General features: G+C 39.9%; 1 protein-coding gene and 1 pseudogene across 2 annotated transcripts in view; one reads left to right on the top strand and one right to left on the bottom strand.

Moving 5' to 3' along the window:
* Positions 1-19,757, bottom strand: part of SYNPR (synaptoporin) — a 320,636-nt gene that overhangs the window by 70,646 nt on the left and 230,233 nt on the right. The gene's annotated exons all lie outside the window — the stretch shown is intronic.
* On the top strand, positions 15,967-16,065 carry LOC123933284 (annotated as a pseudogene).

The raw sequence follows: 19,757 nt of genomic DNA, 5'->3' as shown, positions 1-19,757 counted from the left end.
CCAATCTCCTTTTCTTCTTCCATGTGCAATCAAGGGGGTTTCTAATAGAAAAATTTGAAATAAGATTTATCTCTTGGTTATTGTCAGGCTGACCCCAAGAATTAAAAAAAAAATATATATATATATATATTTATAAGAATTAAAGAAGAATCAATCTATCTATCTATCATCTATCTATCTATCTATCTATCTATCTATCTATCTATATATGTTTATATAGGCAGAACACTGTCCATTCCTCAAATCTGCCTGCCTCTTCTTGGCTTTAACCTTGCTGTCCATGGTTGGGCAAGATGACAGCCTCACACCTATACCTTACCAGCTCAGTGTCTCTGATCATCAGAGGCCACTCTCAACTTCAGTAGAAAAACCCAAATTAGGTCACTGAGTCTATATCTAAGCAAATTACTGAGGCCAAGGGGAGGGGTGCTGTAATTGGTCAGGTTGTTGTCAGGCGCTCAGGGTGTGTGTGTGTGTGCACGTGCATACACGTGTGCCTGTGTGTATGTGCATGTGCATGTGTGAGTGCATACACACAAGTGTGGGCTGTAAGAGATGATACTCCACACAAACATGACAGAACAGATTCCTCACTGAGAGAAAGGATTCCAGGACTAGAAAACGGAAACAACACCCATCTACTGCGTAGGTCTCTTCCCTAGAAGATCATGTCTGTTTTTCCTTTTTCTGATTTTTGTATCTCCCACGCTCAGTACATATTTGTTGAATGAACAAACATAGAGCTACATGCAGGAATATATATACACCCATCCTTACAACACAGACCAACTCGGTGTGCACTCGAATGCAGGTATTTTGCTGAATTTATGTGCGTCATCTTACAGCTCCCTTCTGCCTGTCTCTTCCCCCCCTTATCATGCACAGGCTCATTGCTTTTCCTGCACTTTTCTACTTAATTAATCTTAAAGCATTTCTCAGGTGTATTTCTTCCATGAAGGCTTCCTTGAGGATTACATGCCTCAATACTCTCCCCGTCTTAGATTTGCCATTGCCTTGGTTTTCTGCGCCTTGCCCTTCATGAATCAAGTGTGGTTTAGAGCACCGCCCTTTAATCAGACTGCTCACATTCAAATCTCCTCCATTCACATGTTTTGTCAGCTTGGCAAACTTCTTCATTTCCTTGTCTATAGGGGATGAAAGAAATAGTATCTCCCTCACAGGGCAAAGATTAAATAATGCGATAGTCATAAAAAGCTTATTAGCATTGTACCTGGTACAAAGCGCTCAGTGGATACTGACTATGCTTATGCCCGATGGAATAAACAGTTGTGTGCCTGCAGTAGACATGGGCGATGCCGTGCACCATGCTTCCTTGGCCCACCTGATTTTAGCAGGTATTGCAGATGTTGATAAACCTCCCACCTTACCTCTCCATGCTGAGGGCCTTCTTTGGCCCAGGGAAGGCTTCTCTGCTGCAAGTAGGCACAGCTGGAGGTGAATGCGAATTAACCTCTTGGATGTAGGCTTCGAACACCGGGGGATGAAGTCAGTGTGTAAATGCTGCAGCCTCCCAGCTCTCTGGTCGTAGGATTCTTGGGTGTATTCTGCACAGTTTCTCAGAGGATCCCCGGCAGAACTGAGCCTCTGTTGCCCACAATGGCCGGCTTTCTTTCCCCTTACTTCCTTCCCTCCTTCCTACCTTCTTTCCTCTTTCTCTCAATCTCTCTCTCCCACTCTTTCTTTCCCTCCTTTCCTCCCTGCCTCTCCTTCCCTCACTCCCTCCGGCCATTCTTTCCTCTCTCCCTTCCTTCCTTCCTCTCTCTCTCTCTCATTCTGGCATTTCTTTCTTCTGTCTCACTTGTCCACCTCTTTGCTTGTGCCTCCTGGGATCACCTCGCACATAAATTCCCAAGTCTTTGTCTTAAGGTCTGCATTGGGGGAATCCAAATTAAGATAGGCCCAAAGAAAGCCAATTCTCAGGATATATTTACTTAGGGCAGGTCATACCTCTTTATTTGTAGTTCTGTATTGTTTGGCATGTTTTGTGGCCTGACGCTCAGTAACTATTTGGTAAATAAATTATATATATAAATGTTTATACTGGGGTACCTGGGTGGCTCAGTGGGTTAAGCCTCTGCCTTTGGCTCTCAGGCCATGATCCCAGGGTCTTGGGATTCAGCCCCGAGTCGGGCTCTCTGCTCGGCGGGGGGCCTGCTTCCCTCTTCTCTCTCTGCCTGTCTCTCTGCCTACTTGTTCTCTCTGTCTCTCTGTCAAACAAATAAATAAAATCTTTAAAAAAAGTTTTTATATATATATAATTTTATAAAGGATATATTTTGAGAAAAACTTTCATATTTAAATTCAAGAGAAGGAAGTTCTATCATATTTCTCACCACAGCTGATGAGATTAATTGCTATTTACATTTACATTGCAGGTTCAAGTTTGGGATATACATGTACAAATACTTGAACAAATACTTGAACTTCTTTTGGAAAATTTAGCCTCAGAATTGTAACTTGTGAAAATGAGCCATAAATTGGGTTTATTTATAAAAGTGACTTCACACTTTACTTGGTGGGTTTTACTCTGTTGAGGAATCACCCGTCTATTGAATGACTAGGACTAACAAGCAAAGATGCCAAAATATGAACTAGGAGCTACAGAGTTGTGTGTGTGTGTGTGTGTTTTTTCAATAATGTAAAAACTTCACACTATGTTACTGAAAAAACAGATGTCCTGGTGCAGAAGTGGAAAAGAGAGAAAAGGCCTTTGCTTTCTTTCAGCTAAACAAATGGTTTATTCTTTCCAAATGCAGATAGCTAGGCTCATGTTTGTTTTATGATTTACAGGTACCCTGCCGTTTCCAGAAATGAATTGGCAACTGTTGAGTATACGAACAAGACAATGTTTTAAAAAGCAAACCATAGAAAGGTATCCTAATAATGTGTAAGATTAGGATTGAAGACTATCAGTTAACTATCACTATGGTAATGCCGCATATTAAGTCACCTCCAAGCTCAGTGACTTAAAACCATCACTCTCTGTTCTCTTACTGTGTCTCCACATTGGCTGCAGTAGCTCTGCTGTATCCAGGATCCTTCCGGGGCTAAGCGTGGAGGGAGCACATCTACAAGGAGGCCTTCTCTTGCTGATACCAGAGGCATAGGAAGGCAAGAAGGGACATGCCGTGCCCACTGAGGTCTTGTTTGGGAATGGCATACATCACTTATGCACACCTTCCACTGACCAAAGCAAGTCATCTGTCAAACTCAGCGTCAATGAAGCAAGGAAATGCGTGCTGTCTCTGTGAGACTAAGGCAAAGGTAGCTTTTCAAAATACTGTTGGGGTAAGGGAATGAAGAATTGTGACCAGTAAGTTTGTCTACAACAGGGAATATTAATTATCACAGTGCTGTCTAATGTCCATTATGTCACCCCAGCCTCTTTCAAGTCACCAAATATATTCTCTTCTTTACAATAATTACTCTTTCTGCTTGGAATTACTACCCACTTATATTTTCCCTTATATCTCCTCACCTTCTATAATAAACTCTGCAAAGGCAATTTGGGGGGGGGTGTTTATTTTTTTTTCACTGATGGTGGTTTCTTATCTCTTGGATGCCATCGACTGCTCAAGTATTTGGATTTGTGAATCAAAGAAGTCTTACAGATCAAAACTCATTGTAAAGTCTTACTCCTTTTGTCCATATGATAATCTTATCCGGTGTTTCAAACCACAGCAAGATTAAGTAGTTGAGTAGGGAGATAAATTGTTTTGGAAGGACGGTAATCTGGTTTAAATTTATTTACCAGAGGCTCCATTTCCCTCCACAATAGACCCTGATTCAATCCTTAAAATATCTTGGGTTTACTGACAACCAAGGCTGCATACTCCAGTGAAATGTCTTAGGATCCTGCACTATAGCTTTTAATTGTACAAGATTATCCCATGTGGCAAGCACTACTTGTTTCTCTTAGGAAGCTCAGCTTATCCTAAGGACGGGGTTAGCATCTCACATCTAGAAGGCAGATATTGATTCATTATAGTTTTGACTTCCCCAGTTTAAATTCAACACACAGAAGTATTTAAGATTTAAATCTAAGACATTATCGATGATAAGAAAGTGTCCTGACTTCATAGAATGTTTCAACTGGGAGATATTCCTTAGTTTTCTGTCTTTAAGCCAGCCTGCCAGCCTGCCTTCCTTGCTTCCTCAATAAACATTTCTAAGTACATACCACGTGCCAGACACCGTGCCATATCTCAAAACACAAGGATAAATGCTTCAAGGAGCTTACACACTAGTGGGTAGACAGATATATCAACAGATAATTAATGGAGGATGATCTGTGCTGGAATGAAGATACCTGTAAAGTTCCACTGAAACTTCAGATCAATGCAGCCCCAGGTGGAATAGGGATTCAGGGAGATTTTGTAGTAGACATGAAATATGAGTCAATTCATGAAAGATGAATAAGACATTTGCATTACAGCAAAGGAGTTAGAGTGGGGTGGGAGAGAGAGTAGAAGTTTGAAGACAAAGTGTAGAGTGTGTGGATAGTTACAGAAATGTATGAAAATAGCAAGTTTGGGGGAACTATAAGTTACTCCACCAAACCCACCATCTCAGAGAAGTAATAGCTTCCCACAGTTTTTATGGTTAAGCAATAGCTTTATTGAAATATAATTAATCATAATATACTACCTTAAAGTTCATCATTTTAAAGTGTACAGTTCAGTGGTTTTTAGCATGTTTACAGAGGTTAGTATATTCATACAGCAACCTACACCACCATCTAATTTCAGAACGTTTTATCATCCCCCAAAGAAGTCTTACATCTGTTAGAAGTCACACTCCATTCCACCCATCCTTACCGCTGGAAACTACTAGTCTACTTCATTTCTGTGAATTTGCACATTATAGTTATTTATGGTATCATACAATATGTGGCATTTTGTGACCAGCTTGTTTCACTTAGCATAATGTTTTCAAGATTCATCCATGTTGTTGAATACGTCATTCCTTCTATATTCCTGAATACTATTCCATCATACAGATATACATCATGGTTTACCCATTTATCAGTTGGTGGACATTTGGGTTGTATCCACTTTTTTGTTTTTAGATATTTTATTTTATTTATTTATTTTTTTAAAGATTTTATTTATTTATGACAGAGAGATCACAAGTAGGCAGAGGCACGCAGGGGCGGGGGGAGAAGCAGGCTCCCCGCCGAGCAGAGAGCCCCATGTGGGGCTCAATCCCAGGACCCTGGGATCACGACCTGAGCTGAAGGCAGAGGCTTAACCCACTGAGCCACCCAGATGCCCCAAGGTGGTTGTTTCCACTTTTGAGTTATAATGAATAAAGCTGCTAGGAACATTTGTATATAGGTTTTTGTGTGTACGTATGTTTTCATTTCTTGGAGTGTAATTGCTGGATCATACGGTTTAACATTAACATAATGATATGTTTAACATTTGGAGAAATGGCTAAACTGTCTTCCAAAGTGAATGCATGATTAACAGTTCCACCAGCAAATATAGGAGAGAGCCAAGTTTTCCATATCGTTGTCAATATTTGTTATTGTTTGTCTTTTTTATTTCAGCTATCCTAATGGAGTTGAAGTGATAGCTCATTGTGGTTTTGATTTGTGTTTCCCTAATGACTAGTGATTTTGAGCATATTTCCAGGTGTTTTTTGGCTATCCGTATGTCTTTGGATAAATGTTTATTTAAGTCCTTTGCTCATTTTAAAACTGAGATGTCTTCATGTTGTTGTTAGAGTTCTTTATATAGAGAGAGTTTTGTGTGTGTGTATATACACACACACACACACACACACACACATACATACATAGAGAGAGAATGTGTGTGTGTGTGTGTGTGTTCTTTATATATGCTGGGTACAGTCCTTTTTTGAATAGGCGATTTAGAAGATTTTTCTCCCATTCTGTGGGTTGGCTTTTCACTTTTATTTGTTTATTTTTAAGCTTTAAATAAATGTTTTTATTTTACAAAATAATCATACTTAAGAGCCATACATTTATGTCAAAGAGGATGCCAGTACTCAAAACATAATTATGGGACTCTAATGTTGAATTTTTCCTGAAAAGTTATGAATCACAGTAGAAAAATCACTCAATTCTTTATAAGATCATGATGCTATTGAATCAAGACTATGTTGTTCAGTCTGATCATTTATATAATTCATTAAATATAATAAGAGGTATTAGTTACTACCTTTTGTCAGATACTATACATATCTAAGTTATTCAAATTTTATTTTTTCTACTTTTTTGATAGTGTCCTTCAAAACAGTTTTTTTTAATTTTGATGAAATCCAGTTTATCTATTTTTAATTGCTTATGTTGTCAACGTCATATCTAAGCAACCACTGCCTGACTAAAAAGTACATAAAGGTTTATTCCTATGGTTTCTTCTAAGAGTTTTATAGTTTTAGATTTTACATGGTCTATGATCTGTTTTGAGTTAATTTTTATACACAGTGTGAGGTAGGGATCCAACTTCATTCTTCTGCGTGCAGATATTCAGTGGTCCCTGTACCATTTGTCAAAAAGATTATTTTTTCTCCATTACTATGGCTGGCACCCTTGATGAAAACCAATTGATCGTATATGTCAAGGCTGATTTCTGTACTCTCAATTCTATTCCATTGGTCTATATGTTTACCTGTATGCCAATACCCACCACATTTTCTTCTGATTTTTTCAAATAGCGAGATGCATTCCACTACTGCTTTTAATAAGCTATCTAAGAGGAAAAAAAGACCCAAGGGTCAAAAAAATTTAATCAATTATTTTTCCCTCTGTATTTAATAACTGAAAATCATTTTCAGAGCCAGTAGAAGGAATAACAGATCATCATATCCTATTTAAAAAGCTCTTTTTTTGCTGATGGATCTTTTCCCCGACCCATAAAAATTTCCTGGAAGTTATATTTTTAGAATAACATTATCCATTCCTGCCTTTAATATACATTTATTAAGGACCTACCTCTGTAAGGCTAGGTTACAAATGCTTCTGAAATGAATTTCTAAGGTTAATAACCATGTCTGTAACTGTATATGTGAGTGTAATGTACTCATTTTCCACATCAACATTTTATGTACTTTACCTTAGGTCTGCCATTTCCTGTTTCTGTACCCTCAGGCAAGTAACATAATTTCTTTGACTCCTAGTTTCCTACTACCAGGAGTATACTCTCATTGAGTTCGTATAAATATCAAATGAGAAACACATGTAAAGATTTTAGTAGAGCATCTGATACACAGAAGAACTTAATAAACCATTATTAGGTGTAACAACCTGCACTGGAACAATAAGGAAAGCCCTGAGATTCTTCATATTCTCTCAGAACCTACTTTAAAAAAAAAGCTTTAGCCATTAATATTAGTAGGAAATGTTCAAAAGTATCTGTTGACAAAATGTAATTTTCAGGTGTTAAAGTGAAAACTGGAAAAGGACAATCAGTAATTCCTAGAGTTCTAGTTCACTGGAAGGTTGTTAATTTTTCCTCCGAGCTGTAACTTGGTTCTATACTCATATGAAAAAGTAGAAAAAAGGGTTGGCAGAAAATCAGTTACCTAATTTCTGATTTAGTCATTATTTGGTGACTTCTTCCAAGGTTGTTCGTTTCCCCTTTCTATTAAAAAGATGGCTTTCTAAGCAATTTAGCAAGGTCAAACAAACTCCTAAGATACATGGGCGATATGCATGGTGGGTAAAATAATTGACACCACATGTCCAAATGTGTTGTATTTGAATTTCAGCTCTAATTTAATGACGAGTAAAAGTTTTCTAGTGTCTCACCTTCCACACTGGTTATAATATAGTTTTGTTCCTTAAAGTAGTTTTCTAATGTGGATATTTTCCAAGAGAAGACCGTAGTGGATACCAAATGCCACATTTGGTTGTCAAGCACTCATTTTTCCTTCTTTTCCTAATAGCACCTTGATTTCCTTTCAGGGAATCACATCTTTTGGGGGATTGTCCTTCTTCTACAGAAGGGACATTCTCAAGCCAAGAGTTAAGTATATGACTCATCTTAGACCAACTAGATTCTGGATTTTGGACCTTGAATGACATGATGTAAGGGTGGGATGAAGGGCTGAATTGAATCATGCCTATAGCAACACATGGACTGAACTATGTATGAATTAAAGCCATTCCTTCATTTTCTCTGTACATGTGCCTTGAACCGCCCGGTTTCCTGTATTTTCTAAGGCCAGTTCCTGAGCGTTCCCTTTCTTTTTGTGAACTTTTCTATGTCCTTCCAATAAATGACTGCACTTTTGTTACTCAAAGGCAGTTTCTGTTACTTGCAAAGACACAAAGTCTGCCTTCAGCCTTGCCCATTCCCAGACCCTCCAAAAGAAGCAGGGCTCCACAAGTGAGTTTTCCATATGTATTTGTTGACTTCTTTCATCTCCCCCAAAGGCTCACCCTTAGATTTTCTTGAAATTCTCCTATTCCTTTTAAGTCTCCGAATCTCTTAAGTGTTCCAGAACTCTCTTTCAAAGGATTTAGTAAGACCTTGTAGAATAGGAGAAAGTGACATTTGATAATGATAGAGAAAACCACAAAATCCTTCTTCCACTTCCATCCTTCAGTTCTTCAATAAATATCTATTGAAGACCTGCCAAGCCCCATCCTAGATGCTAGAAATACAAAATGACCAGGACAGAGTCTTGTTCCTTAGACAGCCTGGAGTCTACTAGGGGAGATAAGCCCACGGAAATAACAGTAATGCCAAAGAGACTGTGATAAGAGCTATAATTGAGGTACAGATCAGGTGCTCTAGGAGCACAAAGGAGGGAAGATTAATTCAGGCTGGAAGGATTGGGGATTTCAGGGGAGGAGATGAAATTTCAAGCTAGCTAATCCTACTGTAAGTGCCTCGTGGCCAATTTTCTCCATGAAATGGAGTTTGCAAAATTAAGCCTGACCTGTAGAAGTTAGTTTGTTTTCTCTTAGCATGGCATAGTACAGTTTCCAAGGTTTATGTCTTCTTGGCCAATGTACTAAATTGATTAGGACAGGACTGAGCAAATAAGGATGTCAGACTTTGCTGGTCTGTGCCTAATATGCCTGGGGCCTGGTCTTTGCATATTTTTAGTCAGTGGGACTAACTGACAACTGACCATGGCCTAGATTGGGGCCACTGTGTTTTTTAGCAGGCTTTAAATATGGTTTAAAATTAAGTAACAGCTCCAAGGAGCTGCTTGGACTTATTTTCTTTAAATGGAGACAGTAGCAAGGATAGAACCTGCAAGTTGTTTTCAGCTGCCTTGAAAAAGATACTCATTTCATATTCTTTTATGTCCACATCTTCTTCTTTTTTTCTGCCCACACAGTGAAGCCAAATTTCTTCTTCATTTTACCAGAGAAAGGGTGCTCTGAATTAATCTAGGATGGACAATCAGTCTGACAGAACAGGCTTGAAAACCTTATTACTGCTTGTGGCCATACTTGTAGAGGTTTTGAGTGAAATGTTCCTTTCATGCTGGTAACCTCTCAGATGTGAGTGATATTTGGAGCACAAAATGTTGTGTACCTAGGTGACAATGAATTAATTCATCTACCCAGCTAGAGAGAATATAATTGAAAGAGGAAAAGCCACTTATTTTTTTAAAAGTTCTGTTTTTTCAAAAGAGTGGTTTAATTTGATCAAATAAGTAGCCCAATGACCCCTCCGCCCACCTACAAAATTCACATTTTGGACAGTGTTTACATTAGTCTTTCACTGGGCAAAAGGAAAGAGAAAGAATAGGAGGTCACTGCTTCTTATCAGCCTGGGGAGAAAGACATTGGAAAACCTTGTTTTATTGAACCCTGTTGTGTGTGCACACACTAGCAAGGAAACCTAGAGGTGTTCATATTCCCAGAAACTTCTTGGGAATGACATAACATTCCCATAGATATAGACAGAAAAATGAAAAAAGGCTTCATTAGGAATTCTTTTTTTTTTTTTTTAAAAGATTTTATTTATTTATTTGACAGATAGAGATCACAAGTAGGGAGAGAGGCAGGCAGAGAGAGAGAGAGAGGAGGAAGCAGGCTCCCTGCCAAGCAGAGAGCCCGATGCAGGGCTCGATCCCAGGACCCTGGGATCATGACCTGAGCGAAAGGCAGAGGCTTTAACCCACTGAGCCACCCAGGCGCCCCTTCATTAGGAATTCTAATGCTGCCCTATTTTCCCAAATCAGGGACCCGAATTTTCTGCTTAGTTCAGTGATCCCTCAGAACGTCCTCAAGATGCTTGTCACATGTGAAAAGGGTGAACATGGAAAAGGCAGAGGGTCTTCAGACCTTGATCCTTCATTTGTTCCCAGTGCTGACTGGGGCAAAGGCGACCTTTGAAGTTTGTCTGATAGGGCAGAGGAGACTTGGGCCCGATGAGTGCATAGGGATTGCTATTAGGGGTTGGATTGTGTCCTCCAAAAATATGTATGTTGAAGTCCTAAACACCAGTACTTCAGAAGGTGACCTTATTTGGAAACTAGTTAAGATGAGGTCATCCTGGATTAGGGTGGGTCCCTAATCCAACATGGGTGTTGTCCATGTAAGAAGACGGCCACAGGAAAACAGAGACACAAAGAGAACACTGCAGGATGAGGGCAGCAGAGGCTGGGAGAAGCAGCTGCAAGCCAAGGAATGCCAAGGACTTCCAGAACCACCAGAAACTAGGAAAAGGCAAGGAATGATTCCCTTGCAGTTTTTGGAGGGAGCATTTCCTGCTGACACTTGGATTTCAGACGTCCAAGACTCTAGTACTGTAAGATAAACGTCTGTTGTTTGAATCCACTCAGTTAGTGGGATTTTGTTACAGCAGTTCTGGGAAATGAATACACTTGCTTCTAACTCTCATATCCTGTGCTTTGTTAACACCTGTGACACAGATGCACAGTCTTCTGGACCCCTGTACACCTGTCTCCTCCTCTTCACCATTAGTTGTAAGTTTCCCTAGAACTATGCACATGTCCTAAGTCAACCATATGCTTTCCTATCTCCATGAATGTGTTTCCCTTCTGGCACAGCCAGGACCCAGGGTTCCTGGCCTGCTCATCATCCAAAGTCAGCTTTGACTCTCCTCTAAAGCAAGTGTGAATTAGTGTGTGAGAATAACCTTGTCCTCCCAATTGGTTTCTTTGTACCAGCCTCTGTTTGCTGCTGAACTAGGTCACTGAATGTCTAATTTCTCTCCATATTATAACTTTAAAAGTGGAGACTCTGTTTGGCTCCTTTTATACCTCTGAAAGCCTTGCTTCTCAAATTATGGTCCTCAGACTAGGAGCATCAGATCACAGGATCTCAGTCCCCATCCCAGACCTCTTGAATCAGAATCTTCATTGTAACAAATTCCAGTGAGATTATTTGCAAGGTAAAATTTGAGAAGGACTCCCCTAGAGGACCTGGGGATACCAGCTAATTGAATGCATGCTTCCCTTTTGCGGTGATACTGAGCATTTTTACTTACATTATCCAAATTATTCATCTGAACAATTCTATTAACAATTCTGAGAGGTAAGTATTATTACTTCCCATTATATAGATGAAAAAATTAGAGAGAAGGTGGACTGGAAATTGTGGGGAGACCTCCTACCTCTCCTCCACTGGAACACAACTCCTGTGCCTTGACCTACATACTGGTTTTTCAGTCAACAATCATAGCTGCCCTGAGAGTTGCAATTTCTGGGGAACATCTGAGCATCTGTCACAGAGACAGGCCTCTTTTTGCTGTTTCAACACTAGTTGATGAACTCATGTCTTTCCAGACACTACATCAAACAGGGTTCCATGGAAACACTAAATTTGGGAAATGCTACAAATTACACAGCCTTCTTGAATATTAATTGTGCAGAGTCACCATTAAAGGCTTTATTACCTGACCTCGGTAAATATACCTACTTAACTATTTAACTCAGTTTTCCCAAAAGTTTATTTGGCTCCATATTGTGGTTGTGTAACAGCCATTAACATTCTGCGAAACACACTTTGGTTTAAAATGAGATGTTAATGACAAAGGGAGATCAAGAGGGAGACTCCATGAGAGAGAGGAAGGAGGTTAGGGAGAGAGGATATTTCTCTCCTGCTGCTAGCTTCCAAGTGGATGTTTTCTCAAAATCAAAATCAGATATTAGCATGTGGGAAGGGAGCTAGGGACCAGCAAGAGCTTCTGAACCACTGGGAAGGGTGGTTCATTTGTCTATGCATTATTTAATATCATAAAGTCCTCCCTAGAATCTTCTCTTCCAGGCTGTAACTCAAGACAAAGACCCTCGATAAAATTAAGTAGGATGTTAACTCGGAAGCATATTGGGAGGATAGAGTGCCACATTAAATCATATTAACTTTTAAAAATGGACACTGAGGTCCTGAGCTTCACACATGGGGGGCGCAACACTACAAAGTAGCAGGATACTACCATGCAAAGAACATTAATTACCCATCAGGAGGTTGCTGGGAAGAAGCGGCAGGAAGCCTTGTGCACTTGGCTATCAGGGGAAATCTCTTTTCAAGGACACTTTTGCTCTTGAGGTGAAGGCTGCATCAAGAGCCTTTTTGCTTTTGCTGGGCTCTTGATAGCTCTGAGGGTAGATTTATTTGGATTTTTGGTGCTGATGGAGAGCAGGTCTCTATCCACAGTGCTGCTCAGGATTCTGGCAAGCAATGTCACCATTCTCTGGAGTTTTGTTTTGTTTTTTGGTGTTTTTTTAAAAATATTTTATCTATTTATTTGAGAGAGAAAGAGAACACGAGCAGGGTGAGGGGCAGAGGGAGAAGCAGACTCCCCACTGAGCAGAGAGCCTGATCTGGGGGCTTGATCTCCGGACTCTAGGATCATGACCTGAGCTGAAGGCAGATGCTCAACTGAGGAGCCACGAGCCACCCAGCGTTCCCTCGGAGTTTTTAATCAAGGTCACTCATCCTTTTCATGCAAATCTAGGGCAGCAATTGGTTGCTGTCTGCCTGCTTACAGTGGAAATGACAGGGTGGGGTTTTCTAGATATTTTTGTTATAGAAAGAAAAAGGATTTGAGATTGGCTGTTTGAAAGCAGAAATACCTTCCTGAAGCTCTTCTCTGTGGGGACATGGACACCATAAATGAAAGCAGGCAAATAGGAAGGGCTACATGAGTTTTCCAGTAAAGCCCAAGATTTTTTTTTTTTTTTTCATAATGTCCTGGGATCTCATTTCCCCAAATTATTTGCTGCTACTATTCTGCCTGGCTTTACGCCAGCTGTCCCCTCTCCCTGGAATGCCTGGCCCCCATTTCTGCTGGTTGAAATCACCAATTTTTTCAAGATCCTGTCAAACTTGTCCTTTTTTGAGAAGGATTTCCTGATTCCCTCTGGGGAAACAAATGCTGGCAATGAGTCTGAATCAAATTCTGAAAGGAATGGCACTTCTGGAACATGCTATTGAGCTCTAGGAAGAAACATTATTGGTTAAGTGAAGATCTGAGGAAAGACTCCTTTGGACTTCTAATTAGAACATCCTACTTGCTTCACGACCAAACCCTGCAGTCAAGCCGTGTTGTCTCGAAGAAAATGTTAGCATTTTATGGGACCTAAAGGGTAGAATGCCAACCACTCTGTCTAGTTTGCTCAACTCTGAACACCTTTGGCATGGTGTCTGGCACATGGCAGACATGCCTTAACCCTTTGTGGAATGAAGGAAGTGTATCATGCTTCCGCTGTCCAGATTGTATAGCTTTGTGTGGGACCTGGCTAATCTGGTGCCCCTGATCCTGCTACCCACCTCCAGTCAGAGCAGGCAGGGAAGGGAACGATCAGCAGTGAAGGTGCCTGCTCTTGCATTCTCCTTCCAAAGCATCGGTTCTCAATTGGGACCGTCCACAAGAACCAGTTAGGGAGCAATATATTGACATGGCCTTGGCCACACCTGCAGAGATTCTGGCTTAATTATTCTCAGTTAAGGTTCAATTATCTGGGGTTTCAAAAGCTCCAAAGTGATTCTTATGTGTGCCAGCCAGGCTGAGAACCTGAGAACTGCTTGAAGGAAAGTAAGTATTTTCACATCTATTTTTTTAAGGAGGAAAAAAATCAAGAGTTTCAGCTGTCTGGAATTGCATGAAAACTAGTATTTTGAGGTGACATAGATACTTGGGTTAGGCATATATAGGAATATAATGGAGTTGAGATTCTCTGTGAGGCATAGCATATTAAACACGACAGTATGGAAAGTGCTATGAAGTAGACAAGGGTGCTGGCATAGTGACTGCTGAGCAGGTGTACGTGTGTGGGTAGATGAGGGGGGTGGCATGAATGGGGTGGTGAGGGAGGGCAACCTCATCACAGAGGTCAGGTTCTGGCTAAGAGGGGTCATTTGAATTGAAATGTGAAAGACAAAACAGAACTAACAAAGCAAAAATCTAGGAAAAGTGTTCAGATCAGAGGGAATGGCAAGTACAAAGGCCCTGAGGCAGTAGTATAGTGGAGGAATTGTGAGCCAGAGAAGAATGGTGAGAAATGAATTTGGAGCTGTTCATTTCATTAATTCCCTATTTATTTCCTCAGCAAATGAGATCACTTTTTCTTTATAAAAATTAACCTTCTTCTTAAAATCTCTATAATCATATGCTACTCTCCAGATACGTTCTGCAGGGCTGGGATGTCCTTCAACCTTTATGGTTTGCCATATCATAGTTCACATTCTCTATGTCCTGTTCAATTGCCTCCACCTTTAGAAAGCCCTCCATTCCTGATGGAAGCAATCTCTCTCCTCTCTAAGCCACCACAGCCCATTACCTTCACCTTCCTAATGGATGATAGCTCTTAGTCTTATGTATCTTTCTCAGCCTGCTGGCTTTCCCCTACTGCCTGCCCCTTGCTAGGATCTAACCTCAGTTTTGATTTATCTGGTAGTCCCTTGCTCTTTGCTCTGGGATAGCCTTGCATTGTGCAGGGCTCAAACAATGTTCATGGAAGAGTTACTTATGTGCACTCAATTCCTTTCAACAAGAATAATAGCAATCCGAAAAAACCTAAGTGCATACACAGTAATTAAAGCAACAAACAAAACTGTTTTGGCTCTCTGCCTCTGAGTGTATTGTTGACTTGCAGACAATAGCTTCTGATCACTCACCTTTGGAAGAACATATTACAATTCAAATGAAAAACGTCAACCCAGGCAGTTTTAGGAAAGCCAACTCATTTGTTGACTAAAAATGATCCAAATAGTCGGAAATGAAGACCGCAAGAAAATGAAGTGCCATCATTTTAACCTACTTAAACAGACACTTGCAAGTAGTGTAGAAGAGAACAGAAGGCAGAAAGAGAAGAACAAGAGAATAAATAAAAACCTTGTGGATTCACTTGCCATGGTCAGTGGTGTGTGACAATGCACTCTGTAGCCAGCCTGACTTCTACACCTGTGGATTCTTCCAAAAATATTCCCTTCATGGGCAGGGACCCTATTATGGGATAGTATTTGGTTGCCAAAATCAATCTTATTTAATGGTCAGCACTATCCCATTTTTGCAAACGTTGAAACCGACTTGCTGTTCTGGAGACACCATGGCCTTGTGCTTGTGGCAATGAGCTTTAGGACTAACAGCCTGGACTGTGTTTCCCAGCTCCATGCACTTGCTGTGTGGTCCTGAGTAACATCTAATGATGTTATTATTATTATTTCTACTTTACAACGTTGAGAGAGTGGGCCAAGTCCACAGATGTAAAACACTAAGGACACTACCACACATACAGTTGGCATTCAGTACATGTTAGCTTATTCTGTAATTTGCCCAAGGATGACAGGTGCTAAGGCAATGACTGGATCTAGGTGTGTGTAAGGGAAAATACTAAGCAGCAATGGTCTTATGTTAATGGAGTTAGCAATGCCCTTGGAAGCAGGAGAAATCACCCTAATTTTGCTCCTGTATAACTTGAGAGTAACTGAATGGTCAGATCATTTCCTTAGTACCCTTTCTTTTTTGCTTGTCCAAGTTGGAATCCTTTGTGCTTCCTTCAGCAGCACATATCCTAAAATAAGAAGGATACAGAGAAAATTGGCATGGTCCCTGTGCAAGGATGACATACAGGTTAGAACCCTTTGTTGGATAAGGAGGGCTGGAACACTATTAGAGCCTTCCACAAACAAGGCTGTGTGTGCAAGGGGAAGGAAGTATCCCTCCTCTGGATATCTGGAATCAAGAATTCAGAGATTTCAAGGTTTGGTGGGGGAATCATAGAATTTTTAGTATATTACAGATGAGCTCACACTTGCCAAGTAAAGGGTGAAGGCATGCCTTCTGCTAAGCTTCCATTCACCCATGCTCCCCTGCTCCATGTATCTCCTGTAGAGAAGGGGGATGGACTTAGAGAGACAGAACATGATTCTGTGAGTTTCCTCTAATCCGGGACTTCGATTTTGACATAATGTGTGCCACGTGGTCCATTGAATCTCCCAAGATTCTGAAAGACCCTGAGACCACTGCTGTACTTGTGAAATCAGAGGAAGAAGGAGTTGTTTCTGTGATGTTTGTACCCCACTCCCATGAAAACATTCCGTTCAGTACACGCATTTATTGTCCTATTTGCCACGCAGGGCAGTATTTATTTATTTCCTGATTTGTCTTCCTTTCTGTGTTATGAGTGCTCAAGGGCATAGAATGTATCCAGCATATAGGAGTGATTAGAATCTCCAGCTCAGAAGTCAGGTATACCCATCTGCAGCCATGATAACCTCTCCTTTCTGACTTTGTTCAGATAAATCAAAGTATGGCCTACAACCTCTATGTTTGGGGGCAGTGTTGACCTGGTTCAGGTTGGTGTCCCAGATTACAAGATGTGACATGAATGTGCATATTTCTTTTCTTTTTTTAAAAAAAAGATTTTATTTATTTATTTGAGAGAGAGTGAGAGAGAGCATGAGAGGGGTGAGGGTCAGAGGGAGAAGCAGACTCCCCATGGAGCTGGGAGCCCTTTGTGGGACTCGATCCCGGGATTCCAGGATCATGACCTGAGCCAAAGGTAGTCGCTTAACCAACTGAGCCACCCAGGCACCCGAATGTGCATATTTCTATTGAGAATTCAAAGCTCTATCAGATTCTCATATTGGGGGAAACACGGTTCTATAAGAAGTAAAGAAGTTCTGCTGTTAATCTGTTAAAATTAAGTTTAGGAAGTTTCTAGATTCTTTATAGCAATCTTTATAGTAAAAAAGGGGATATTATATCCTCAATTTCTATATTAGGAGAATCAGTTCTTATATCCCTTTTATGCATTTCCAGTACAAATTCACTTAACGTAGGATTTTCTCTATTTCTTAAAATATCTTTTCCTCCATGATCATACATTGAAATGTAATTTTATGTGCCAAGCACCTTATAAAGCACTTGGAAAGTATATTAGCTCATTTAACCATCATAGTGATTCTCCAAATAAATATTAGTGTCTCTCCATTACAAAGAAAAGGAAACTGGGACTTCGAGGTAAGACTGGTTCTAAAGCTGTCTTTTTGTGCTTATACACCTTATGCCATACTGTCCTCATGTCTGTTAGAGTTCTTTGTTTATGGAGATGAGCTCATCCAGCCCACTGTTTGGTCTATAAAATATGCGGGTCTTGAGATGTCAGAACTCTACCTCAGAAATCTGTCTAGATACACATAGGTAGATCATTCTGAGACCATTTTCCCTTTGAGTCAGAATGTTAACTTCTCTGAACAAATAGGTCTTGCTCTTATAAACAGATTTTGCAAGGAAGGCTAAAATGACATCCCACAGACAATATCATTCAAAGGTTTCATGAATATATATTATCTTGTTAGGTAAAAAGAGAGGGGTATTTGAATACATTAAGGATTTTAACGAAAACATGAACCACATGTAAAACAAGAAAAAAGTTGTTTTCTAACAACACTTGGAAAGGTAAATGTATACCAAACTGATATTAAAAAAAGAAAGAAAAAATTGAGGGAAGATAAACAGAACTAAGTTAGATGTAGACTAATCATGGTTGTTGGAACTCTGCTCTGACATATTAAACTGCAAAACTGAGTGCTATAAGGGAGTTTAAGAAGGGAGGAAAGGTCATAGTCTTTGATATTTCCGAAATACATGTAGCCAGAAAAAAAGACTAATCCAGTGTTTCCTGTCCAAGCTGAGCAAAGACTGGGAAAGAGCTTCTTCGACTTGGGACTGTTCTCTTCTAACCCAAACCAAGACAACGGCATGAGTTAGTTCAATTTTGGGTGGGTGCTTTTCTGTATACCTAATGCTCACAAAAATTTCATGTTTTTAAACAGCAAATCTAACTTCAGAAATTTTGTTGAAAAAAATAATTATTTTAAAAAGAACTAGGATCTTGGGTGGCTCAGTTGGTTGGAGCAACTGCCTTCAGCTCAGGTCATGATCCTGGAGTCCCAGGATCTAGTCCTGTGTTGGGCTCCCTGCTCAGTGGGGAGTCTGCTTCTCTCTTTGACCCTCCCCTCTCCTGTGCTCTCTCTCTCTCTCTCTCTCAAATAAATACATAAATTCTTAAAAAAAAAAAAAAAAAAGACCTATCATGGCTATGCATAAAGGATGTTGATTGCAGCATTGTTTATGCTAGCACAATTAATTGTTGGATTAATTGTTGATTGGAACCCAAATACTTGTTCATAGTGGACTAGTTAAATTTGTATATAGGGGGACTCTATGGTCATGTTGATGTAAAAAAATTTTAAATATCCACAATGCATTTAGCTTAAGATGTAAGTTAGAAAACACACTCAGGTTGATAAAAATAAATCAATATCAATATAATATACACATACACACACACGTACATACAAAATTTGTAAGGTGAAAACAAATATGATACGTCTTTTCATCTGTGGGCTTTTCTGAATTATCCAAATGCTCTGCAACAAGTTTCTGTTGGCTATTAATAAAAACAGAATTCATTTAAAAAAAATATCAAAAGATGTCGGTCATTCACAATACATATTACCGTGTCTTAACATTCCCTAATCCTTTGCCCAGGCCCAAAGCACACAGATATGCCTCCAATTTCCACTAACGGGCAACTTAGGGAAAAGAATTCCACTATCTTATAATTTTTCCATTTAAGAAAAGACTGTTTTCATTATTCATACCCAGATGACTAGGACAGGGAAAAGAAGAGAGAAGCTGACCATACTGATACCAGTCTTCCAGATAATAACTATAACTGTCCCATTTAGCACTGGGGCAATACCTAGGGTCTTCAAAGCTGTTTCTGAAATTATCTAATTAAACAAAGTAAGGAGGACAATGACAAGAGTGGAAGATTTAATCTGAGAAGCATGAGGGGGCCTCTGGATACTGAGGAGAGGAAATCAAGAGAGGGGGCCAAATGAGACATTCAGTTGCAAGGAAATATCATAATAAGCTCGTAAAGGTTTTGAGGGCTAAAGCAAAAATCACAAATTAGGAAGAGAAGGGGAAAACAGAGAATGACAAAATTAGTAGAAATGGAGGAAGGGAAAGCTGCTCAAAGTTTTTACATAATCATATTGCTTCTAAAACCCAACATCATTAATCCACTTAATGATGCTTTGTAAATATTTGAATGAAGAACAATTCCTGTGACCCTGGGACTCACATAATTCCACAAGCCTTAAACATCAGGCCTGCCAATCAGAATTACCGATGACATTTATCTCTGTAACAGAGGGAGAACATTAAACATACATCACAGACTCACATTCTTGGGGGAAGCCATAGAGGACAGCCAGCCCCTGCCCTGTGATCAAATTTAAATGCACTGAGAAAACAAGCACATCA

This window comes from Meles meles, chromosome 20 (genome assembly GCF_922984935.1).
Source record: "Meles meles chromosome 20, mMelMel3.1 paternal haplotype, whole genome shotgun sequence".
In the NCBI taxonomy this organism is placed as follows: domain Eukaryota; kingdom Metazoa; phylum Chordata; class Mammalia; order Carnivora; family Mustelidae; genus Meles; species Meles meles.
The sequence above is the reverse complement of the archived record's forward strand: the minus strand, read 5'-3'. Positions and strand labels throughout refer to the sequence as shown.